At 39.4% G+C, this 27,904-nt stretch overlaps 1 protein-coding gene across 1 annotated transcript in view; it reads left to right on the top strand.

Annotated features, from left to right (window-relative positions):
• LOC127235735 (ribose-5-phosphate isomerase) overlaps positions 1 to 27,904 on the top strand; it is an 877,486-nt gene that overhangs the window by 351,793 nt on the left and 497,789 nt on the right. The gene's annotated exons all lie outside the window — the stretch shown is intronic.

Here is a 27,904-nt window from a genome sequence, read left to right on the forward strand (position 1 = left end):
ACATGACAGGTTATTAACACTTACTTTCACTTGCACCAGAAGAAATCTGGAAACATTTCTAAGATCATTATATATGATGCAATCTGTTTACAACCAGGGGTCTTATCAGGGTTAGTGGCAGTGATTCTGGAACAAATTTCACCCTCACACTCAGCAGTGTGATGTTAGAAGGTGTTGCAAGTTATTCCTGTTAACAAAGCAATGATAGATCTCTTGTGATTTAAGTCATAACACACACCTCTCAGGCAAGAAGTGTAAAGCTGGGCTGCTTCAGATCTTTCCCCTGGTGTCTCCATCTGTTGGCAGTATCTTTTATATGTAGTCAGGGTTATTAAAAATCACTGGGAAGTTTTGTTAGCAGATCCCACCCAGTAAACTGAGGTCTACCTAAATCTGCAACATCTCAACACCAACTGAACATATATGATATGCCTTTACTGATTCTCCACAATGAGAAATCTTTGTGCCTGGAGTACCTGTGTGATGCACACAGGAAAACAAAAGCCATTTTATATATTCAGTGGTTATTGTTTTGATTTACTTGCAATATCTTAAAATGTGAACATTTTTACTTGAAACATTTTCTAATGATGTTCTGCACTCAGCTCTCTGCTGTGAAAGTAGAGGATACCTAACAATTCTGTCTCCATACATCCCCAGGCAGTCCGATGTTGTTCCTAGGTGTTCACAGTTAAAAAAAAAAAGAACAGCTGTCATTACTGTCACAGATTCTTCAGAATGTTGACTAGGGGTAACATTTATAATATGTATAGACAACCTTTAAAGCATCCTCAGAAAGTCTCAGATCAGTTAAAAATATTCATAGAGTCAGAACAGACTAGACAAAAGCAATTTCATTAATTATTCTAGAGACTGTATGGAAGTTAATGAAGAAACTTATTACAGAAAAAAGGAACATATAACTCTTTTTTAAATAGAAGGATGTCTTATTGTGATCTATGTTGTAAAATGGTATCAAGTATTTTATTCAGAATTAAAGGGAAGTATAGGATAGAAACACTGAAATAGAACAGAAGTCCCTGTATGAAATTTCCTCAATAGATAATTCTAGGACCTTCTGTTTTGTCATTCAGAAGAAGTTGGTGGTGATTGCTGAGGGGTCTCATGTATTCAACATTCTGTTTTGATTGATAGGCTTAATTCAATGCAAGAAACATTTTCCCAGCAGGCAACTAATTGCAGCCATATGCACAGTGGATAATGCATGTGCATAAGATAGTAAACAGAACATGCTTCACAGAATGCTATTTTAAGGATACTGTTTACTGCCCAAAGTCAGTTACTGGCTACACCTACTTTATTATATGGTTCTAAGTTTATATGACTATATTAGAGGCTGCCATGAAAGTTTGGGTTAGGAGGACCTGATTGCTTTGTTAGAAGAGTGGTGTGCATGCATTGCAATGAAGTTGTGTTTCCAAGTTGATTAGTGTTTTGTTTGGACAAGAATGTATCTGTAACTCGAGCGCAGGTGGGTTAAAGCTTGATTTGCTATTCCTACACTTGCCCGCACCACTCTGACTCAGCCCTTCCCTGTAGTGTTTTATCACAGAAATCTTACTTACTGTGGTACTTTTAATGAAAATGCCCCCTATAGGCTCATATATATGAATTCTTGTTCCCCAATTGTTAGATTGTTTAGGAATGATTAGGAGATATGGCCTTGTTGGAGAAGGTGGGTCGAGGTGCATGCCTTTGCCTTCTGAGGTTTCAAAATCCCAAGTCATTCTCTCTCTTTGCATGCTACTTGCAGATAACAATGTGGGTTCATAGATACTGCTCCAGTTCCATGCCTACCTGCCTGGTCATGCTTTCTCATCATGTTGGTCATGGACTAACCTGAAAATGTGAGCACCCAAATTAAATGTTTTCTTTTATAAATTGTGTTGGTCATAATGTTTGGTCACAGCAATAGTAAAACAACCAAGACAATTGCTTTCTTAGTAATGATAAAAGTGAACAGTTGAGTAAAACCTTTCCTCATCCATCCATGTGATATGAGTGTTGACACCCTAGGTGAGGACTCTGTGGTAAGAAAGACTTAGTTTCAGTAACAAATGGAATATAGATTCTGAGAAGAATCTGTTCTAAGTGTTTGTTTGAGTATTAGCCCCTTAGAATTTTCAATATTTAATACTTATTTTTATTTAATGTGTATTTGTATTTTTTCTACATGTACTTTTGTGTACCATATGAATACAATCTCTCAAATGCTAAAAGAGGGCCTCAGACATCCTGAAGCTGGAGATATAGATTTTTTTTTAATCAGTGATGTGGGTTCTGGGAATAAAATCCAGGTCCCCTGAAAGTTTAGCCTGTGCTGTTAACTACTAAACCGCCTCCCCATCCTGATTACTCATGAGTTGAATAAGTATAAACATATATATATATATATATATATATATATATATATATATTTGTGTGTGTGTGTGCGTGTGCTGACATCTCTGAATTTGAGTTGCTGTCATAAATCTGCTACTTACTCAAGGAAAAGCTATTTTTTCACATAAGTCATGAGAAGCATGCTGTGTTGTTAATGCTAGTGCTGGGCAAGAAGATAGAATTTCAGGAATTTAAAGAATTTCTACATTGACTTTTAAAATCCAACTAAGAGAAAGATTCATTGCCAGCAACTGGAGAATACAAAATAAGCAATTGTGGCAGCCTGGGCTCTCACTTCTGCTTCCCTGGGTGGTTTATGTCATGGCTTGGATCACTGTGGGTGGGGTATTAATATACTGTTGACAGTAATAAGTTGCAATATCTTCAGGCTGCAGGCTGCTGATCTTTAGAGAATACTGTGTGCCAGATCCACTGCCACTGAACCTCGATGGGACCCCATCTTCCAAGCTGTTTGTGTCATAGATCAGGAGCTTAAGGGGATTCCCAGGTTTCTGCTGATACCATGCTAAAGCATTGGAAATATCCTCACTTGCCCAGCAAACAATGGTGACACTGTCTCCCAGTGATGCAGACAGGGAGGCTGGAGACTGAGTCATTTGGATGTCACATCTGGCGCCTTAGATTGGAAAATTGAAAACAAATTCACACAATTAATTCTGTTATAAGAGGACTTTCCCAGACACTAATCAGCACTAACCACAGTCAGATGAATAAATTTCCAGTGCTGTCTTTCTTACCTATTAGCCAGAGAAGCAGAAAAGTCAGGAGATGAGCAGGAGTCCTCATGTCTGTGCTGTGACCTGTATGAGGCTGACTCCTGCACAGGGTGTGTGACCTGATTATGAAGAAACTCTTAGGGCAGTGGGCTGTGTTCTGAGCATATGCAAATCATCAGTCACAAGGTCAGGTCAGTGATTCATTAAAGACTTGTGACCATTTTATGTCTCAGATCACAGAGGCAGTTCAAGTTTGTCAGAAATGTGATCATCTTTCTGAGTGGCAGATGGGAGGAGCCGGGAGAATTGTGCAGAATTTTCACATTAGTTTCAGAAAATACCTCATTTTTCCTTTTTTAGCAAACAGAACACTGTCCAAAATGTAAAATATGATACCACAAAATAAATGTTAATTTATTTACTTATTTTGGTTTTTCAACAGGGTTTCTCTGTAGCTTTGGAGCCGATCCTGGCACTCACTCTGCAGCCCAGGCTGTCCTCCAAGTCCCAAAGATTGGCCTACCTTTGCCTCTCAATTGCTGGGATTAAAGGGGTGTGCCACCACCACCCTGCCACAAGATAAATCTTAAACGTTAAAAATACAACAAAGCAATCAAATGAAATATTAATGAAGTAATAGATAAATTAAGGAAGCATGCAAACAATGAACATGCTTACTCTTGAATTACAGAATAAGAGATAATAATAATTATAAATTTAAATTTTTCTTTCAATACATTTAAATTAAGAAAATAAAAAAAAAAAAACGCAAGTCTTACACAGTTCTTGTTCAGTGTTGTAAGGAGTAAGGTTTTTCCGCCCGCCACCGGTCTTGTCCTGCTGCCACGCCTGCCCCAATTAACACACAGAGATGCTATATTTAATATAATGCTGTTGGCCAGGTACTAGTTTCTTATCGGCTAGCTCTGTCTTAATTATTAACACATTTCTCTGTATTTCCACGTGGTCTTCTCTTACCGGGGAAGAGGGCAGGTGTCTCGTCTCCCAAGTCTCTCCATCTTGATTCCTCCTTACTGCTTCCTCTTTCCTCCTTGTCTTCTAGTCCTGCCTATCTAGCTTTCCTATTGGCCCACAGTGCTTTCTTCATTAATCAGTATGAGAAACATATTTACAGAATGACATCTACCATCACAGTGTAGCGTGAATCACTTGTTAATGGACAGGGTTCTCAGGAAGCTTTCCTTGATTGTAGCCGGTGTGAAAGACTAGATCAGTGTTTGGAAAACATTATAAACAGTGTTTATAAAAAAAAGTTTGTTGTTTAAATGTGTTTGTTGATGGTATGAGCTTTTTTCTATATATTTCTTTATTTATCTCTTCAACTCAAATTTCTAAAATAAAATATTTTCCATAATGAAAAAAGGCATGCTACTAATGTATGACATGAGAAAACCACAAGTATTTAACATAAATTTTGATGAGCCAAACACCATCAATACAGTCACTGTTGTGAATCCATCCCTCAGCTGCAAAGGTTTGATCATATGAACTGATTTACTCGTCTGCTCTCTCAACATTAATTTTGCACATGTAGACAAAATTTCATTTTTAATTACAAATAACATCCATTTCAGATTATGAAGATGAATTTGTGTATTTATTCTACTCTGAAGCTCATGGTGTTAAACTCTTTGGGGTGAATGATTTTTATATAAAATGATTATACAATGAATAAAAGTTTTTCAAAGTGGGACAGGGGCTGCAAAAATAGTTCAGTTTTAAAAGAATTTCTGTTTATTGCCAGAGAACCTGGGTTAGGTTCTCAACAGCTGCATGGCAGCTCATAGCCATGTTTAATTCAAAATTTAGGGAATTGAATGCCTTCTTCCTAGCTATGGTGCACCCACATATGTGCAGACAAAACATTCATACACATAACATGTTTAAAAGTGACAAACATGGCATTGAAATTTAGCCCTGGTGTAGCTTCTGCCTAAAATGCTATTATAAACGTAAGATATACAGTGCTAATTACATTTTAGAATGACTTTGACAATAGTTTTTTTATTATTACATAGAGTTTGCTCTACTAACAAATGAAATTTCCTTTACGTTTATCGGTAACACAAATGTCTGAGGAGGTAAAATCCCACTATTATACTTTGATCCTCCGACACAAAGTGTTGATCATTCCCTACAAGCAGGAACTCTTCTCTAGCACTGTTCATTATCCATGTCCAGCTACTCACATGCCAGATTCTGGGTTTCAACAGGAACTGCTGCAGAGATACCTCTCTCTCTGTTCACCTCCACTTTCTCTGTGCTACTTTTACAAACTTGACTATGTGATTTCCTTTCTTGCAGTCTAAATACCTGAATCCCTAATTTAACACATGAAATCTTAGTTCGACCCAGAAGCAGCAAGGAACTTGATTTGTACTCATCTATTTACATGAAACTGATGTCCATGCCAAATATCCACTTATTTAACATAGACCCTTATGGTCATGACCTTAACATGGGTTGGTCATTTTCCTTCAGTAAGTCATTTCCTAATAAAACTGCCCCTGTCATTTATTTAAAATATTTCCACTCCCTTTCTCTCAATCTGTTTATATCATATCTCTCATCTATTATTAATTTTAAATAGTAGTTCTCTTTTCCATTAAATATTTCTATTGTTTGATGTGGATTTCTGTTCAATAATAAGACTGAAATATGCAGGTTTTCAATAATGCTTTATAAAATGAATGAGCAACAGATCCCCCAAAACATAATGCACATATAAAGCACAGACTAATTTTAGCCATTCTGGCAGGAGTAAGATGTTATCTGAGAGTTGTCTTGACTTTCATTTCCCTGATGGCTAAGGATGTTGAGCACTTTCTTAAGTGTCCTTTTAAGTTTCCCCACAGAAGGGGAAAGGCACAAGATCTCCTGAGCAGTGTGTGTGTGTGTGTGTGTGTGTGTGTGTGTGTGTCTTTGCAGTGAGTGGAGAGGGAGTTAGGAGAAAGAGAAGGGGAGGAGAGGAGAAAATGTGGGACCAGGAAGCAAGAAGAGAGATACCATAATAGAGGGAGCCATTATAGGTTTGAGGAGAAAATTGACCCTAGAGAAATGTCCAGAGATCTACAGCGATGACTCCAACTAACTATTTGATCAACACTGGAGAGGCTATCTTAAATTCCCTTCCCTGATAATGATATTGATAACTAACCTATATGCCATCTTACAACTTTCATCTAGTAGCTGTTGGAAACAGAAGCAGACACCCACAGCCAAACACTGAGCTGAATTCCGGGAATCCAGTTGCAAAGAGGGAGACATGATGAGCAAAGGGGTCAAGACTGGCTATAGACACTCACAGAGACAGATGACCTGAACAAGGGGGAGCCATGGACTCCCAGACTGATAGTTGGGAAACCAGCTTTGGACTGACCCAGACCCCCTGGACGTGTGTCTCAGTTAGAAAGCTTGGTCAGTCTCTTGGAGCTCTGACGGGGATGAATTACAGGTGCATGAAAGGACTTTGGGAGCACATTCCCCATGGAGGGATACTCCCTTAACCTAGAGACAGGAGGAAGGACCTAGTCCCTACTCCAAATGACAGATTTTAATGATCCCTCCTGGAAGGACCCACCCTCCCTGTGGGTGGGTGGGAAATGGGATGGGAGGGGGTGTAGGGCAGGAGAGGATGGGAGGGAGAGGGAACTGGGATTGGTATGTAAAATAAGAAAAGAAAAGAAAAACAAGAACACGTGATAATTTTCAGGAGAGCAGATTCTGTCAATACTGAATGCCCTGTTTATTTCATACCACCAACTTAAGTAATCAACCAAAGGAGGGGTCAATTGCAGAGGACTCCTATTATTATGAATAAAGGACAATTAGCAATTACTTCCCCTAATCCCAGAGGCATCCCACAACTGGAAGTACTCTCTGCCTTCATGACAAATGTGAAAATGTGTGGCCCTAGCCTATAGTAGTAATTCAGATAAGAGCCATTTACCATGAAGACCCAGGCATCCTGTAGCAGGTAAACTAGGATATCTTTGGGACAATAGAAATGCTCTGAGCTCTCTGAACATGTGGCAAGATGGAATGGATTCTGTCTATGATCTTTATGTATCTGTAGCTTCTTCTCTGAACATGAATTTGCTAGCAAACTCCATTGTTTTCAAACTCTGGGCTTATTAATAATTTATGATAGGATATGAGATGTGGAAGTGATTACACACTTTCTTGTTACACTCTGGGATGCTTTATTACACACCTGTCCACAAAATTGCATCTTCTAAGGCTCAATACTAATGCTACCATATCAATTTTAAGAATAACTACAATTGAGTCCAATCAAACTATGAATTTTGACAAGTTGGAAACCCTAGCTTGTGCAATCAGAAGATATATTTAAATAAATTTCCATATGTCCAGCAAGACCTCATGGTCTGGGAGCAAACAGGACTTTGTGTTTTCTGACTATTAAATATTGTCGAACGATAAACTTAATGGCGGATGTTGTAAGTCTTTAATAAGAATTTCACAAAGCCCAGTCCTTGTCTGTTTAGCCTCAAGGTATAATATTGTGATGACCCACCTAGGCCCCAGCAGTCTTGATCTAACTCCAGGATAAAGATTGACCATCCACAATAGAGCCAAACCTCACATTGGCATGAGCACATATTGGTACCAAAGGCTGTAAGGCACCATATCGATTATGCATCACAGACCATATCTGGGTGCCCTCTAAGTTCAATGATAGTGGATCAGTGACATAGAGATTTCTCCTTCACCTTCAGTAACCTGCATCTTAATGATGCTGTAACTTGCTTTGTCAACAGGGAACCATCTAACCATTCACACGTATACAGAGCAGAGCATAAACCACCCAGACAGAAAAGTCTGAGGTTGAGCTGCCAGTACTGATCCTTGTTGTGTCTCCACCTGATAGTGAAACACACACACACACACACACACACACTTATTCAATCTTTAATTTGTAAAGATATTTAGTGTATAGAAACCTTGGAAGCTCTGCTTCAGGTGACCTTTCTTTACCTCAGGATCAGACTCTGAAAGCTGATAGTTTCTCTCCTGCTTTGACTGATATGCATCCCCTTTCAGCGAAATAACTCCAATGAAGGAGCACTGATGAGGTGAATACATTTAAGAGGGTCTTTATTTTCAGCACTTCATTTGATAATCCAGTCTATATGGGAAATAGGCATGGATGACTGAGTAGCCACTGGAAAATGAGATGAATGATACAATCCCCAGGGATACTGTTAGCTGGAACAAGGAAAAAATAAGTAAGTCCATTTCTTTTGGGTTCAGAAACAGCATAGAATTTCAGGCTGAATAACAAATGTCTCCTAGTAAAAGATCATGAAGAAAAGATTATATGTAAGATGACAGATAAGCTTGAGAAAAAATTGAAAAGTGAGGTAATAATTGGAAAAAGTGAGTGGTTTTATTTCATACATTGGGTGTGAGGGGGATGAGGGTGGTTCTGGGACTGTTTGTATAGATGGGTAAATAGGATCAAAATATATTGTATAAAATTCTCAAAGATTTAAATAATAAAGCACCATCATTCTTGTCTCAAGATTCGAGGACCTTGTGACCAATGATAGGTAAGCATGTTATAAAATAAAGATGTAGTTTGTCTTCTACGTTTTGTGAGCACATATGCCTGCATGTGTACATTGCAGACGTTTAGTTTGAATAAACGTGGTCCCCATGAGCTCACAGTAAATTGTACTATTAGGAGGTGTTGTCTTGCATGTAGGTTGAAAGAGTGTCACTGTGGGGTAGACTTTGAGGTCTCTTATGCTCAAGCTCAGCTTACATCAGTTCATTTCTTGTTTCCTGTGGGTCAATGTGGAACTATTAACTATTTTTTCCAGTACCATGTCTCGCTATATGCTGCTATTCCTACCATGTTGACAATGAGCTAAACTTCTGAACTATAAAACACACAATCAAATGTTTTCCTTTATAAGAGGTGCCATGATGGGTGGGGTAGTGTTGCCCTTCCCAGCACACATCAATGCCAAAGGCAGGTGTGAGAGCTGACCCTGTGGTCATAGGAGCATGAGAGCTTCCCCTGACTCTCACCAGCTGTGACCCCCAGGAAAGCAGGCCCTGGGCAGCACAATATAGCCAGCTCTGTTGGAGGCAGAGGTGAGCCAGCCCCCAAACTGTGAACCTGGGAGAGCTGTCCACACTTCTCACATGTCATGTGGTTGTGTGAATGGAGGATAGTTGAGCTCCCTTAATCCCTACAACAGATGAGCAAGATGGCTTTCCCCCTTACCAAATACAGTTCTCAGGAACATGAACCATCTTCCCAGCCAAGGCAGCAGAGCACAGCTGACCCTTTTTTCATAGGTGTGGATGACCCAGACATGATTTATTAATTTTAGGGGAGGGGTATGTCCTCATGCCTGTCATAGAGCTGACCCTGGGTTTGGGGAATCGGGAGGGCTGTCCTTGCCCTTCACCTACTACAACATTCAGGAGTCTGGCCTGTGTACCTTACTTGGGAAACACAATAAAAGCTGTTCAGGGTATTGTAAGTGTGGGAGACCTGAATCTGAGGGCTTGAAGGCAAGAGAATTGGCCCCAACCTTCATTCATTGCTGCAACCCGTGAATTAACCAGGCTATGATAGATTGTTTACCCTGCTGAACGTGAGAAGAGGAGGTAATTGGCAGGTTGACCAACTTTATAGATGCCCAGACTTGGTCTGCTCCAATATCTACCTCATCTATGATCTGCTAGAGCACATGAAGGAGTCTCGTGCTCAGAACCATAATTGCAGATTCTCCACAACAAAAGGCACCAACAGGATATCCAAAAAGAATCCAGTGAGGGTCCAGTATTGATAGTATAGTGGAAGCCAGTGGCCTCAAGCCAGACCAATCACTCTGCAATGAAAACTTGCTAGGAAAGATACATGGACAAAACATTTACTGAGTGACTCACTGTGTCACACTGCAACTTCCTTATTTGTTAATCTTTCAACTTCCTGTCTTTCATCAGTCATCACATTTAATTTTATTATCTCTGCTTCTGTTACAGAAGTGGTTTTTGAGTTATTTTTAAATGTAAGAAACTCACATAACTGTCCCCTCTATATACACTGCTATGCAGACCACAGTATTTGCATATTGCTCCTTAGGGAGGTCCTTGACTTGCAGGCCTGGTTTTAAATATCAACTGTTGTCATCTTGCCTTCACTGATCACTCTCAGTTCATCTGCTCAAAATGATGTGTCCTGTCCAGTTTTTGTTTCTTCTAATGTTCTGGATTCTGGGTAAGGAGTGAGGGTGATGAAGGAGGATAATGGGAATGGAGAGTGAGCTCTGGCAGCCTATGTGTACCTTCTGTGTATGATGAGGCAGGTTCCATTCTCCAGGATGGGCATGTCAGGTTTAGTTATATGACAATGAGAAATTACAGATGAGACAGATGCTGAGCTAGGATGGATATTCTGTTGTATATGGGATGGAATGGTGTACATTATCACTTTTAGGAACTTTAACACACTTATTTTGTGAAGAAAGCATGCTTGTGCTCTCTCTCTCTCTCTCTCTCTCTCACACACACACACACACACACACACACACACACACCCCACAAACAATCTCTTTAAAGGAATAACATGAGTGAATTAATAAAGATTGCTCAGGAACTTTGTATGTGACTTTTCACTATTCTAATTTCAGGAGCCAGGGGCGATGTTGTGATGACCCAGACTCCACTCTCTTTGTCTGTTTCCATTGGACAATCAGCCTCCATCTCTTGTCGATCAAGTCAGAGCCTCTTACATAGTAACGGATACAATTATTTGCATTGGTTCCTACAGAAGCCTGGCCAGTCTCCACAGCTCCTAATCTATTTGGCAACCAATCGGTACTCTGGGGTCCCTGACAGGTTCAGTGGCAGTGGGTCAGGGACAGATTTCTCTCTCAAAATCAGCAAAGTGGAGCCTGAGGATTTGGGAGTTTATTACTGCATGCAAGATTTATCTAGTCCTCCCACAGTGATTTTGACCCTAACAAAAACCACTTTGCTCTAGGCAGTCCACCTGGCAATGTACAGATTGTCTAGAGAGGAACAGAACACTTTCCAATTGTGTTAGAGTGAGGGGTGGGGTAATCAATAATTGTTTGCTGCTGAGAGTTGTCTTAACTCATCTGCCTATACGACTGGTTTAGCTAGGCATCAAATGCTAACAATTTCTGATTCTCCTAGCTGAAACAGCCATGTTTTTGCTTTTGCCTGAGGACAATTTTATCACATTGATATAATTGGCTGACAAATATTTTTTATCAACTTACAAGCACTTTTTATTAATTTATTTTTTAATTTAATTTATAATTTACATGTCAATCCCAGTTCCCTCTTCCTCCCTTCCTCTCTCCCTCCCCCCTCCCTCCCTTTTATCCTCTCTCCCCCTCACTTGCAACCTGACCCCCCTCCCCTCCCATCCCCCACCCCAATTCCATGTGTAGGGCAATGCCATCCAGGTGGGGTCATGTAGATCTGTCAAGTCATTTGAAGTAGGGACTAGGGCTTCTCTCCTGTCTCTAGATTAAGGCAGTTATCCCTCCATGGGGGTTGTGTTCACAAGGTCCTTTTGTGCAACAGGGATACATCCTGGCTCCACTGTCTGAGGTCTCTTAGACTGCTCAGTCCTTCTAGCTGAGACCCATATTCAGGGGGTCTGAGTCGGTCCCATGGTGGATTCCCAGCTATCAGTCTGGGGGTCCTGTTAGCTCCTCCTTGTTCAGGTAAGCTGTCTCTATGTGTTTCTGCAGCCTGATCTTGTCCTCTCCCTCTGCATCTGAATTCTAGTTTCACTCAGTGTTTAAGTATGGGTGTTTTCTCCTGTTTCCAGCAGGTATTAGATGAGGGCTCCGTGGATAAGTTAGTTGTTGATCTCACTATCCGGGAAGGGCATTTATGGTAGCCTTTCCACAGTTGCTCAAATTGTTAGTTGGCAGCAGTCTTGTAGGTCTCTAGACTTTCTTTAGGTTCAGTTTTCTCTTCAAACCAATAATGGCTCCCTCTTTTATGTTCTCTCTCTCTCTCTCTCTCTCTCTCTTCTCTCTGTCTGTCTCTCTCCTGTGTTCTATTCCTACCCTGACTCAATCTTCCTAGTTGCACATGCATTCCTCTCCTCCCCCTCTCTTTCTCCTACTTCTCTTTCCATTCACTGCCCCCCCCACTTCCCCTGAGCTCTGGGGGACTTGTCCCTTCCCCCTTCTGTGAGGGACTTTATATGAATCTCTTAAAATACACCTTGTATCCTAGCTCCTCTGATGGTGTGAATTATAGGCTGGTGATCCTTTACTATAGGTATAAAATTCAAATATGAGTGAGTACATACCATGTTCCTCTTTTTTGTGACTGGGTTACCTCATTCAGGATGGTTTCTTAAAGTACCATCCACTTGCCTGCGAATTTCAAGATTCCATTTTTTTTTTCTGCATAGTAGTACTCCATTGTGTAGATGTGCCACATCTTCTTTATCCATTCTTCAATTGAGGGGCATCTAGGTTGCTTCCAGGTTCTTGCTATTACAAATAGTGCTGCTATGATCATAGTTGAACAGATGTCTTTGTTGCATGGATGTGGATCATTTGGGGGATTGCCGGGTCCTGTGGTAAACTAATTCCCATTTTCCTGAGGAACCGTCATATTGATCTCCAAAAAGGTTGTATGATTTTGCATTCCCACCAGCAGTGAAGGAGTGTTCCCCTTTCTCCACATCCTCTCCAGCATGAGTTGTCCTTGGTGTTTCTAATTTTAGCCATTCTGGCAGGAGTAAGATGGTATCTCAAATTTGTTTTGATTTGCATTTCACTGATAGCTAAGTATGTTGAGCACTTTCTTAAGTGTCTTTTAGCCTTTTTGATTTCTTCTATTGAGAATTCTTTCTTCAGTTCTGTACCCCATTTTTTAATAGGGTTATTTGGTGTTTTGTTAACTAGTTTCTTGAGTTCTTCGTATATTTTGGATGTAGGATTGGTGAAAATCTACCAAACAAGTGAAAGACCTATATAATAAGAACTTTGTGGCTCTAAAGAAAGAAATTAAAGAAGATACCAGAAAATGGAAAGTTCTCCCATGTTCTTGGATAGGTAGGATAAATATAGTAAAAATGGCAATCTTGCCAAAAGCAATCTACAGATTCAATTCAATCCCCATTTAAATCCCAGCAAAATTCTTCACAGACCCTGAAAGGATAATAATCAACTTTATATGGAAAAACAAAAGACCCAGGATAGCCAAAACAACCCTGTACAATAAAAGAACTTCAGGAGGCTTCACCATTCCTGACTTTAAGCTCTACTACAGAGCTATAGTTCTGAAAACAGCCTGGTATTGGCACAAAAATAGACAGGTAGACCAATGGAATCGAATTGAAAATCCTGATATTAACCCACACACCTATGAACACCTGATTTTCGACAAAACAGCTAAAATTATACAATGGGGCGAGGACAGCATCTTCAACAAATGGTGGATGATCGTTTGTAGAAGACTGCAGATAGACTCATGTCTATCGCCATGCACAAATGGATCAAAGACCTCAACATCAATCCAGCCACACTGAACCTCTTAGAAAGCAAAGTAGGAGGTACCCTAGAACAAATTGGTATAGGTAACCACTTCGTGAACATAACTTCAGGAGCACAGGCACTGAGATCAACAATTAATAAATGGGACCTCCTGAAATTGAAAAGCTTCTGTAAAGGTAAAGGACACAGTTGACAAGACCAAACAGCAGCCCACAGACTGTCAAATATTTTATCCATTTAAAAAGTTTGGTGATTTCTTTAGCTTCACTTTTATTGTCTCCTTTTAATGACATTGGTTTTAAGCTCACATTCAGCTTTATAAATGTCACGATCTCTATCCATATTTTCTTTAATCTTTCTAAGTAAATCTGAGAGCATTATTTTTAAAACCTTTTTAAAATAATTGTATAGATTTTATTTTATTGCTGCGTGTTCCTTTCAGTTTTTCCCCAACATAATAGTTTTATTAATTACTTGGGGATTACATACAATGAGCACACTAATCACACTTGCTTCCCATTTCTCCAAGATCTCCCCTCCCAACCTTTTGGTCCCCCCCAAGAAAGTCCATATGTGCATTGGAGCATGGTCAAATTTCCAGTGCCAAGCCACTAAATGGAAACTGAGTCCCTCATGACACCTCCTCTGTCACCACCAGAATTCATCAACTGTGAAGGGCTACACTTCAGCATCTATACCACAGTTGTTAAGGACACCATTAAACAGCTTCCCATCTAGACTGTTTCTTTTGTCTTTGTTTGTTTGGGTTGGGATGCTGGATGTTGTTACATTCTCAGTTATGAATCTGTAGTCCTAAATTCTACTGCAATATTAGTTTCTTTGCCCATATCATCCATTGACTACACTGTTTCTTTAGGGTCAGTGACAGCAACATGTATCACAGACAACATTATGGTCTCTGGTGACAGCACAAGCCATGAGCATATGCATGGACTCTGGAAGCAGCCCGGACTTTGTGTACTATCATAGTCTTTGGCAACAGCAATTCTTTCAAGGTGACATAAGCCAGAAAATGAACCATCCTTCATCTGGGATATCTTTTTATTGCTCAGAGTCAGTGTGATTGTGATTGTGCAGGTAGATATTATGTCCCAGGGCAATACCCTGGAGAGCTCCAAACTTTAGCACACCACAGTTTCATTATCCCAGCCATCCTAAGCATGACTTAGATTTTTCAGACCATGGGCTGCATAAGAAGCAGCAACAGCAGCAGCAGTGGCTCCATGTCCTGGGCAAACCCACAGGCTGAGCATCGGGCTGCCAGCCAGTTAGGTGTCAAAGCTGGAAAGATTGATCTCTGGGGTTCCAAGCTTCCAAATGGCCCAAGGACTGACCCTAGTTGGTATGACACATTCCTTGTCCATTATAGCCATTCTCTTATACCCTCAGTGCATCTTTAAATCTTCCTCTCTACCAAAAGCTTGTTCTGACATCTCTCTGTCACACATTCATCTGTTAAATTAGGGTTGCGATCAGCTGTGTGTCCCAGAGTATATTAGTTTTCCCAAACAGCTTTACATGCAAAAGCTTTTTGCAATAGGTCACTGATCTTGTTCAAAGTTTCTGAAGCACCATAAATACGGGAATATCACTAGGACTCATCTATAATATCCTATGGTTGCACAGAGTCAGGATGATAGTGCAGCGGGGCAGCACTTTTTGAGTCAGGCATCATTGACGCCCAGGCTGCACTTCACCATGCACTCAGTGGCAGCTGCCCCCCCCCCCCCAGTCACAGCCCACCATGCTTGCGCCCGCCCTGTTCCTCCCTCAGCAGGATTGGCTGCATGTCACAGACCTTTCCCTGCTGCCATTCTCTAACTCCACTTATTGAAGACTGCTCTGGCCCCATTCCTTCACCTTCCTTTCAGATTCTACTAAATCACTTTTAAGAGCATTTTCCCATAGGACCTGCAGCAGTTTTAGTTGTCGTCATGTTATTTAAATCTCTGCAGGCTCATCCTCCACCACTTCTCACTGGAAGCCTCTCAGCCCCTCAGGGTGGTCCCACAGCCCTGCGGATGTCGGTAGCCACCACCACCCTGAACCCAATTTATTCTCTAAGTTCAATGTAGATTTATTAGAGTATGTATATTTATTATTTGTTATTACTAAATGGGAATATTTATTTGTAAATTTAACTGTCTTTTAAATCTTTCTTACATATTTATATATGTAAGACTTTTTGGTCAGTAGGATTTGTTTTGATTTTGTTTTTTGTTGGTCAGCTGATGAAAGTTAAGTGCTAAAGGACTCTCTTTTATTATATGGGAACCTTGGTCCCACAGTAGATCATAGATCCTGAAATATTCTCTTTACTGTCTATTTTATTGTTGGGGAAATAATTCACACATGTACATAAATAGTTTAGGAGTGGCATATAAACAGTGTATATTAACTACTCTGCTGTAACACACTAAGCAAACCGTATCAGTTTTGTTTTCCCAGTAGTGTAAAGAAAACTCCACGTGCTTCCTTTTAAACCCGGTCTCCACATATTAGCAGTGTAATTTACATTATGTGGATAACCTGTTGCTGGTTATAATTCTCATTATTCAGGAAAACACATGCCTTACATCTAAATCTTATTTGGTCTGTGCCTTATATGTGTGTTATGTTTTGGGGGATCGGTTGCTCACTCATTTTATGAAGCATTAATTGAAAACCTGTATATTTCGTTCTTAATTGGCTATCATTTTTTAACAGAAATCCACATTTTAACATCAAACAACAGAAATATTTAATGGAGAAGAGAACAACTATTTAAAATTAATAGCACATGGGAGAAATGATGTAAACAGATTGGAAGAAAGGAAGTGGAAATATTTTAAATAAATGACAGGGGCAATTTTATTAGAAAATGGCTTAGAGAAGGAGAATGACCAGCCCAATGCTGAAGTCATGATCATAAGGGTCTGTGGCTCTCTGTACAATAACTGCACTATAAGAATAGTGCAAAGAATAAGCACTGTCCAACGAGAGTATATGAGAAAAACCACTACAGTGAAATGAGACATCAGGAAGAGACTAAGGTATTTAAACAAATCAAATGACCTTGTACGGATAGGAAGGACCTTGTGTCTACTAACACATGTCACTACATTAGATCAACTTGAAAGCAAATGCATCTTCTATAGCTGTAAGAATGTACTAGTGAGACCTATGTCAGTGACTACATCTTTCCCAGTAGTCTTTGGTCAGGTGAATCTTCAAAGCCTCACAGGCACTAAGGGAAGATGCTGCAAAGTTCTCACACTGTAATTCTCCATAGAAAAAACATAGTCCATATTGTTCTCTCATTCACCAGTGTCACGCCCGCATGTAATACCATGCCCACCCGTAAACACAGGAATATGGATCCTCCACAGATTGAGAAGAATGAAGAAACTTAACACAGCTTTGTACATTCTGTTGTCCTGTTCAAAACCCGTTTTTTATAGGAAAGCGATAACACACAAGACTGTCAAATGCCACATCACAGTTGGGAAATAAGACCCCAGATTTCAAAACTGAGACTACTGGGAAACTTGCAGGATTTTTTATGTTGATTACCTTTACTGATTGCAACAGTATACATACTGCAAGCTAAGCATAGCCTACAGTAGCTGGCATATGTCCTAGGCATATCTCCAGAAAAAAAACTCTGTTATTACAGAAACAATAAATAAAATTTCCAGAGTCAACAACTGTGCCAGTCTCACAAACATCAATATATATATATATGTATGTATGTATGTATGTATGTATGTATGTATGTATATATATATATATATATGTTTAAGATGCATTTGAAAGGAAGTAAAATTATATATGCAAATGAATATATTAACTTTCTGCTTGCATTTCATTAAAAAAGATAATATACGTAATGTTTTTAAAACATCTTCAAAATAATGCTTTCAAATCTACTTGGAATGATAAAAGAAAATATAGACATCTCAGTATTTCAAAAGCTGAATGAAAATTTAACGAACAGGTGTACATCATTAAAGGTAGCATGTCAAGTAATGCTCAAAACATTAACAAAAAATTTTAAATAGTTAATATTTCCAAAAGTGAGCAAAATTGGAATAAAGTTCTTCTAATGCAAAGGTAACAACACAGTGTTTAGATGTTGAAGGACCAGAAATTGGTGTCACTGTAGGTCTACTCAAACCACTCATCAGTGAGATGATTTTAGCCAGAGCTCTAAGTTCAAGCAACTGATCTAGAAAACTTGGCCCTGCCTCTCACAGTGATGCAGAGGGAACTGTTCATTCCCAGTCGAGCAGCATATTGCAGCTGGGCCTCTCCAAGCAAGGAGGTTTTTGCTAGGGTCTGTATCATCGTGGGAGGAGCATGTGTACCTTGCATGCAGTAATAAACTCCCAAATCCTCAGGCTCCACTCTGCTGATTTTGAGAGTGAAATCTGTCCCTGACCCACTGCCACTGAACCTGTCAGGGACACCAGTGTTCCTATTGGATACCAAATAGATTAGGAGCTGTGGAGACTGGCCTGGCCTCTGTAGATACCAATCCAAATAGGTGTATCCATTACTATGTAAGAGGCTCTGACTTGATCTGCAAGAGATGGAGGCTGATTGTCCAATAGTAACTGACAAAGAGAGTGGAGTCTGGGTCATCACAACATCGCCCCTGGCTCCTGAAATTAGAATAGTGAAAAGTCAGATACAAAGTTCCTGAGCAATCATTATGAATTCCCTCATGTTATTCATTTCAACAGATTTTTGTGTGGGTTTGTGTGTGTGTGTGTGTGTGTGTGTGTGTGTGTGTGTGTGTGTAAGAGAGAGAGAGAGAGAGAGAGAGAGAGAGCACAAGCATGCTTTCTTCACAAAATAAGTGTGTTGAAGTTCCTAAAAGTGATAATGTACACCATTCCATCCCATATACAACAGAATATCCATCCTAGCTCAGCTTCTGTCTTATCTGCAATTTCTCATTGTCATATAACTAAACCTGACATGCCCATCCTGGAGAATGGAACCTGCTTCATCATACACAGAAGGTACACATAGGCTGCACATAGGCTGCCAGAGCTCACTCTCCATTCCCATTATCCTCCTTCATCACCCTCACTCCTTACCCAGAATCCAGAACATTAGAAGAAACAAAAACTGGACAGGACACATCATTTTGAGCAGATGAACTGAGAGTGATCAGTGAAGGCAAGATGACAACAGTTGATATTTAAAACCAGGCCTGCAAGTCAAGGACCTCCCTAAGGAGCGATATGCAAATACTGTGGTCTGCATAGCAGTGTATATAGAGGGGACAGTTATGTGAGTTTCTTACATTTAAAAATAACTCAAAAACCACTTCTGTAACAGAAGCAGAGATAATAAAATTAAATGTGATGACTGATGAAAGACAGGAAGTTGCAAGATTTACAATAAAATACAAGTCAACCCGAAACATAGACGAACAAGTAAGTCTTGTCTACTTTGAAAGTTTTAAAATTTTATCTACATGCACACAAATTACAGAACACAGGGCAATGCAGTTAAGGCACATAGCTACTTATCATTAAAGATGGAATTTGCTCCCAAAACTTTGTCCTAAGAGTCTCTGGTGTGTTGCAAGTTTACAAGATGAAAGCAAATCATTCAACTCTCTCTTCAAATGTTTGGTTGTACACCTATTCAATATGAGAGAGTAGATGTGTAATTATAGACAAAGGAAACCACTTAAATTTCAATGTATTTCAGAAAGAAATGCATGCTAAGTGGATTAAAATAATGACAATACACATTATTTTTATAACATTGAAGTGCTCCTGATGATCAATTTCTCTTAAGCTTACATATGAGACAAACTCTAAAATTGTTGTCATCACTGTGTACAATGAATTTTGTACTTCCCAGATCATATTTGAATGAAATCCTACAGAAAGTGTACATTGTGCCGTAAATTAATATTCACAGTATAACTGTTTCTTTAAAGGATTACTCATATACTGTGAAGAAATAAAGTGTCCCCACTGCTGGAACTTCTAGAAATGATAACACTTAATTCATCCATGTGGAAATATTTTAACCTTGAAAAGTTATTAAGCTTACTATGAATGTTTTTGTATTAGGTTATACATGAGCATATATCCCCACTCATCTTGAGCAGATACCTGTATTTGGCAGCCTTCATGTGAGAAATAAAAATGAAGTCTATTATAGTTTATTAACTGTAGCCTGCTTTCTATAGCAATGTCAATGTTTAGTAATGATCATACTTCCTCCAATCATTATGAAAATCATTTTTCTTATTCTCACAAGAGATATCTGATCACTACATTCTTATTTTAATATTTTCTTATGGTTCTTAGTACAAGAGAGGGTATGACCATAGGTATAAAAGTAGATGCATTGCATATACTTTGTTCACAGCTCTACTTGTAATCTTTCACTGTTTCTTTCAAAATTTTTTCTCTGTGTCTTTGACTACTTAATACTAAAATCATTTTATTGCTTCACTGGTGCTTTCTAAACTTTTGACAAAATGTGTCTGATGTTATTAAATAAATGACAATGTGTAGATATAGTTGCCCATAGAAAAATGGTGATTACATATGACAACTGACTCAATCACATTTCCTGTGCTAGTAATCATTTTCATAATTATCTTCTTTCCAATACGTGAAGTTCAAGGGATATCTCAGCAAGGCAAAGACACATATACTGCATCAAATAGCTTTCCAGAAATACAGTAAACAAATAACAATTCCTTGAACAAAGGCAGAGCAAGTGTATATCCAATTAAAAATATGTTTCTGTTTTATTGATTTCAGTGCTGGGTTTGATTATTTATTGCAATATACTTCTTTATGGTGTGTCTTCTTTTTCCTTTCCTCAAGAGTTTCCAGGTGTATTATTAAGCTACTAGTACAAGACTTCCAATATTTTTAATGTAGAAACGTAGCACAATGAACTTGCCTCTTAGGCTCTGTTCATTCCTTCTTCATTGTCATCATACAAATGCAAATTAAAATAGCTACAGTCAAGAATTCTGACCACAAATGTTAATGGAGAGTTGGGAAAGAGGAACCTTACTCTTTCTTATTCACCGAAGTTGGCAAAGCAAACTAGTGCAGTATATTATGAAAATCAATGTGGACTGTTGTGAAAATATTAAAAATAGAGTTTTCATATACCCCAGTTACATCACTCATGACATGTACAAAAACTAAAACAACTCTACATCGTACCACTGAGACACTTTCACGACTATGCTTATTGCAGGCCTAGCCACACTAGATAAAACATGGAACCAAGATTGATGTTTATAAACATGGGTAGATAATGAAAATACTGGGTTTTATTAAACTTGAAAGAAAATATGAAATCTGAGAAAGTGAAGGAAAATGTATAAATCTGGAAAATATATTCTGAAATGAGGTTACTCAAAACCAGACAAAAATTATGTTTGTTCTCATATATAGATGCAACCCTATTGTCTCAGTTAGGGTTTCTATTGTTGTGAAGAAGCGCCATGACCACAGCAACATTTTTTTCTTTGTTTGTATTTATTCTATGTGTCTTTCACATCATGCATCTTGATCACATTCATTTCCCTGTTCCTTTGAATCTGTTCTGCACCCCTGCAACTCCCCAACAAGAAAATAAACTTTAAGAGTTAAAAAAGGGGGGAAGGGCAAATAAGGAAGTTGCAGTGTGACACAGTGAGTCACTCAGTAAATGTTTTGTCCATGTATCTTTCCTAGCAAGTTTTCATTGCAGAGTGATTGGTCTGGTTTGAAGCCTCTGGATTACACTACACTATCAATACTGGACCCTCACTGATTCTTTTTGGATATCCTGTTTATGCCTTTTGTTGTGGAGAATCTGCAATTATGGTTCTGAGCATGAGGCCCCTTCGTGTGCTCTAACAGATAATAGATGAGGTAGATGTTGGAGCAGACCAAGTCTGGGCAGCTATAAAGTTGGTCAACCTGCCAATTACCTCCTCTTCTCACGTTCAGCAGGGTAAACAATCTATCATAGCCTGGTTAATTCACCGGTTGCAGCAATGAATGAAGGTTGGGGCCAATTCTCTTGCCTTCAAGCCCTCAGATTCAGGTCTCCCACACTTACAATACCCTGAACAGCTTTTATTGTGTTTCCCAAGTAAGGTACAAAGGCCAGACTCCTGAATGTTGTAGTAGGTGAAGGGCAGGGACAGCCTCCCAATTCCCCAACCCAGGGCCAGCTCTATCACAGGCATGGGGACATACCCCTCCCCTACACTTAATAAATCAGGTCTTGGTCATCCACACCTATGAAAAAAGGGCCAGCTGTGCTCTGCTGCCTTGGTTGGGAAGATGGTTCGTGTTCCTGAGAACTGTATTTGGTAAGGGGGAAAGCCATCTTACTCATCTGTTGTAGGGATTAAGGGAGCTCAACTATCCTCCATTCACACAACCACACGACATGTGAGAAGTGTGGACAGCTCTCCCAGGCTCACAGTTTGGGGGCTGGCACACCTCTGCCTCCAACAGAGCTGGCTATATTGTGCTGCCCAGGGCCTGCTTTCCTGGGGGTCACAGCTGGTGAGAGTCAGGGGAAGCTCTCATGCTCCTATGACCACAGGGTCAGCTCTCACACCTGCCTTTGGCATTGATGTGTGCTGGGAAGGGCAACACTACCCCACCCATCATGGCACCTCTTATAAAGGAAAACATTTGATTGTGTGTTTTATAGTTCAGAAGTTTAGCTCATTGTCAACATGGTAGGAATAGCAGCATATAGCGAGACATGGTACTGGAAAAAATAGTTAATAGTTCCACATTGACCCACAGGAAACAAGAAATGAACTGATGTAAGCTGAGCTTGAGCATAAGAGACCTCAAAGTCTACCCCACAGTGACACTCTTTCAACCTACATGCAAGACAACACCTCCTAATAGTACAATTTACTGTGAGCTTATGGGGACCACGTTTATTCAAACTAAACGTCTGCAATGTACACATGCAGGCATATGTGCTCACAAAACGTAGAAGACAAACTACATCTTTATTTTATAACATGCTTACCTATCATTGGTCACAAGGTCCTCGAATCTTGAGACAAGAACGATGGTGCTTTATTATTTAAATCTTTGAGAATTTTATACAATATATTTTGATCCTATTTACCCATCTATCCAACAAATCCCAGAACCACCCTCATCCCCCCACACCCAATGTATGAAATAAAAACACTCACTTTTTCCAATTATTACCTCACTTTTCAATTTTTCTCAAGCTTATCTGTCATCTTACATATAATCTTTTCTTCATGATCTTTTACTAGGAGACATTTGTTATGCAGCCTGAAATTCTATGCTGTTTCTGAACCCAGAAGAAATGGACTTACTTATTTTTCCTTGTTCCAGCTAACAGTATCCCTGGGGATTGTATCATTCATCTCATTTTCCAGTGGCTACTCAGTCATTCCCATATAGACTGGTTTATCAAATGAAGTGCTGAGAATAAAGACCCTCTTAAATGTATTCACCTCATCAGTGCTCCTTCTTTGGAGTTATTCCACTGAAAGGAGATGCATATCAGTCAAAGCAGGAGAGAAACTATCAGCTCTCAGAGTCTGATCCTGAGGTAAAGAAAGATCACCTGAAACAGAGCTTCCGAGGTTTCTATACCCTAAATATCTTTACAAATTAAAGATTGAATAAGTGTGTGTGTGTGTGTGTGTGTGTGTGTGTGTGTGTGTGTGTTTCACTATCAGGTGGAGAAACAACAAGGATCAGTACTGGCAGCTCAACCTCAGACTTCTCTGTCTGGGTGGTTTATGCTCTGCTCTGTATATGTGTGAATGGTTAGATGGTTCCCTGTTGACAAAGCAAATTACAGCATTATTAAGATGCAGGTTACTGAAGGTGAAGGAGAAATCTCTATGTCACTGATCCACTATCATTGAACTTAGAGGGCACCCAGATATGGTCTGTGATGCAAAATCGATATGGTATTTTACAGCCTTTGGTACTAATATATGCTCATGCCAATGTGAGGTTTAGCTCTATTGTGGATGGTCAGTCTTTATCCTGGAGTTAGATCAAGACTGCTGGAGCCTGGGTCATCACAATATTATGCCTTGAGGCCAAACAGACAAAGCCTGGGCTTTGGGAAATTCTTATTAAAGACTTACAACATCAGCCATTAAGTTTATCGTTCGACAATATTTAATAATCAGAAAACACAAAGTCCTGTTTGCTCCCACACCATGAGGTCTTGCTGGACATATGGAAATTTATTTAAATATATCTTCTGATTGTACAAGCTAGGGTTTCCAACTTGTCAAAATTCATAGTTTGATTGGACTCAATTGTAGTTATTCTTAAAATTGATATGGTAGCATTAGTATTGAGCCTTAGAAGATGCAATTTTGTGGACAGGTGTGTAATAAAGCATCCCAGAGTGTAACAAGAAAGTGTGTAATCACTTCCACATCTCATATCCTATCATAAATGATTAATAAACCCAGAGTTTGAAAACAATGAAGTTTGCTAGCAAATTCATGTTCAGAGAAGAAGCTACAGATACATACAGATCATAGACAGAATCCATTCCATCTTGCCACATGTTCAGAGAGCTCAGAGCATTTCCATTGTCCCAAAGATATCCTAGTTTACCTGCTACAGGATGCCTGGGTCTTCATGGTAAATGGCTCTTATCTGAATTACTACTAAAGGCTAGGATCCACACATTTTCACATTTGTCATGAAGGCAGAGAGTACTTCCAGTTGTGGGATGCCTCTGGGATTAGGGGAAGTAATTGCTAATTGTCCTTTATACATAATAATAGGAGTCCTCTGCAATTGACCCCTCCTTTGGTTATTACTTAAGTTGGAGGTATGAAATAAACAGGGCATTCAGTATTGACAGAATCTGCTCTCTTGAAAATTATCACGTGTTCTTGTTTTTCTTTTCTTTTCTTACTTTACATACCAATCCCAGTTCCCTCTCCCTCCCATCCTCTCATGCCCTACACCCCCTCCCATCCCATTTCCCACCCACTCCACAGGGAGGGTGGGTCCTTCCAGGAGGGATCATTAAAATCTGTCATTTGGAGTAGGGACTAGGTCCTCCCTCCTGTCTCTAGGTTAAGGGAGTATCCCTCCATGGGGAATGTGCTCCCAAAGTCCTTTCATGCACCTGTAATTCATCCCCGTCAGAGCTCCAAGAGACTGACCAAGCTTTCTAACTGAGACACCCGTCCAGGGGGTCTGGGTCAGTCCAAAGCTGGTTTCCCAACTATCAGTCTGGGAGTCCATGAGCTCCCCCTTGTTCAGGTCAGCTGTCTCTGTGACCAGTCTTGACCCCTTTGCTCATCATGTCTCCCTCTTTGCAACTGGATTCCCAGAATTCAGCTCAGTGTTTGGCTGTGGGTGTCTGCTTCTGTTTCCAACAGCTACTAGATGAAAGTTGTAAGATGGCATATAGGTTAGATATCAATATCATTATCAGGGAAGGGAATTTAAGATAGCCTCTCCAGTGTTGATCAAATAGTTAGTTGGGGTCATTGCTGTAGATCTCTGGACATTTCTCTAGAGTCAGTTTTCTCCTCAAACCTATAATGGCTCCCTCTATTATGGTATCTCTCTTCTTGCTTCCTGGTCCCACATTTTCTCCTCTCCTCCCCTTCTCTTTCTCCTAACTCCCTCTCCACTCACTGCACACACACACACACACACACACACACACACACACACACACACACACACACACACACAATGCTCAGGAGATCTTGTGCCTTTCCCCTTCTGTGGGGAAACTTAAAAGGACACTTCAGAAAGTGCTCAACATCCTTAGCCATCAGGGAAATGAAAGTCAAGACAACTCTCAGATAACATCTTACTCCTGCCAGAATGGCTAAAATTAGTCTGTGCTTTATATGTGCATTATGTTTTGGGGGAATCTGTTGCTCATTCATTTTATAAAGCATTATTGAAAACCTGCATATTTCAGTCTTATTATTGAACAGAAATCCACATCAAACAATAGAAATATTTAATGGAAAAGAGAACTACTATTTAAAATTAATAATAGATGAGAGATATGATATAAACAGATTGAGAGAAAGGGAGTGGAAATATTTTTAAATAAATGACAGGGGCAGTTTTATTAGGAAATGACTTACTGAAGGAAAATGACCAACCCATGTTAAGGTCATGACCATAAGGGTCTATGTTAAATAAGTGGATATTTGGCATGGACATCAGTTTCATGTAAATAGATGAGTACAAATCAAGTTCCTTGCTGCTTCTGGGTCGAACTAAGATTTCATGTGTTAAATTAGGGATTCAGGTATTTAGACTGCAAGAAAGGAAATCACATAGTCAAGTTTGTAAAAGTAGCACAGAGAAAGTGGAGGTGAACAGAGAGAGAGGTATCTCTGCAGCAGTTCCTGTTGAAACCCAGAATCTGGCATGTGAGTAGCTGGACATGGATAATGAACAGTGCTAGAGAAGAGTTCCTGCTTGTAGGGAATGATCAACACTTTGTGTCGGAGGATCAAAGTATAATAGTGGGATTTTACCTCCTCAGACATTTGTGTTACCGATAAACGTAAAGGAAATTTCATTTGTTAGTAGAGCAAACTCTATGTAATAATAAAAAAACAATTGTCAAAGTCATTCTAAAATGTAATTAGCACTGTATATCTTAAGTTTATAATAGCATTTTAGGCAGAAGCTACACCAGGGCTAAATTTCAATGCCATGTTTGTCACTTTTAAACATGTTATGTATATGAATGTTTTGTCTGCACGTATGTGGGTGCACCATAGCTAGGAAGAAGGCATTCGATTCCCTAAATTTTGAATTAAACATGGCTATGAGCTGCCATGCAGCTGTTGAGAACCTGACCCAGGTTCCCTGGCAATAAACAGAAATTCTTTTAAAACTGAACTATTTTTGCAGCCCCTGTCCCACTTTGAAAAACTTTTATTCATTGTGTAATCATTTTATATAGAAATCATTCACCCCAAAGAGTTTAACACCATGAGCTTCAGAGTAGAATAAATACACAAATTCATCTTCACAATCTGAAATGGATGTTATTTGTAATTAAAAATGAAATTTTGTCTACATGTGCAAAATTAATGTTGAGAGAGCAGACGAGTAAATCAGTTCATATGATCAAACCTTTGCAGCTGAGGGATGGATTCACAACAGTGACTGTATTGATGGTGTTTGGCTCATCAAAATTTATGTTAAATACTTGTGGTTTTCTCATGTCATACATTAGTAGCATGCCTTTTTTCATTATGGAAAATATTTTATTTTAGAAATTTGAGTTGGAGAGATAAATAAAGAAATATATAGAAAAAAGCTCATACCATCAACAAACACATTTAAACAACAAACTTTTTTTTATAAACACTGTTTATAATGTTTTCCAAACACTGATCTAGTCTTTCACACCGGCTACAATCAAGGAAAGCTTCCTGAGAACCCTGTCCATTAACAAGTGATTCACGCTACACTGTGATGGTAGATGTCATTCTGTAAATATGTTTCTCATACTGGTTAATGAAGAAAGCACTGTGGGCCAATAGGAAAGCTAGATAGGCAGGACTAGAAGACAAGGAGGAAAAAGGAAGCAGTAAGGAGGAATCAAGATGGAGAGACTTGGGAGACGAGACACCTGCCCTCTTCCCCGGTAAGAGAAGACCACGTGGAAATACAGAGAAATGTGTTAATAATTAAGACAGAGCTAGCCGATAAGAAACTAGTACCTGGCCAACAGCATTATATTAAATATAGCATCTCTGTGTGTTAATTGGGGCAGGCGTGGCAGCAGGACAAGACCGGTGGCGGGCGGAAAAACCTTACTCCTTACAACACTGAACAAGAAATGTGTAAGACTTGCGTTTATTATTATTATTATTATTATTTTCTTAATTTAAATGTATTGAAAGAAAAATTTAAATTTATAATTATTATTATCTCTTATTCTGTTATTCAAGAGTAAGCATGTTCATTGTTTGCATGCTTCCTTAATTTATCTATTACTTCATTAATATTTCATTTGATTGCTTTGTTGTATTTTTAACGTTTAAGATTTATCTTGTGGCACACCCCTTTAATCCCAGCAATTGAGAGGCAAAGGTAGGCCAATCTTTGGGACTTGGAGGACAGCCTGGGCTGCAGAGTGAGTGCCAGGATCGGCTCCAAAGCTACAGAGAAACCCTGTTGTGAAACC

Source organism: Phodopus roborovskii, unplaced genomic scaffold, assembly GCF_943737965.1.
Source record: "Phodopus roborovskii unplaced genomic scaffold, PHOROB, whole genome shotgun sequence".
Lineage (NCBI taxonomy): Eukaryota > Metazoa > Chordata > Mammalia > Rodentia > Cricetidae > Phodopus > Phodopus roborovskii.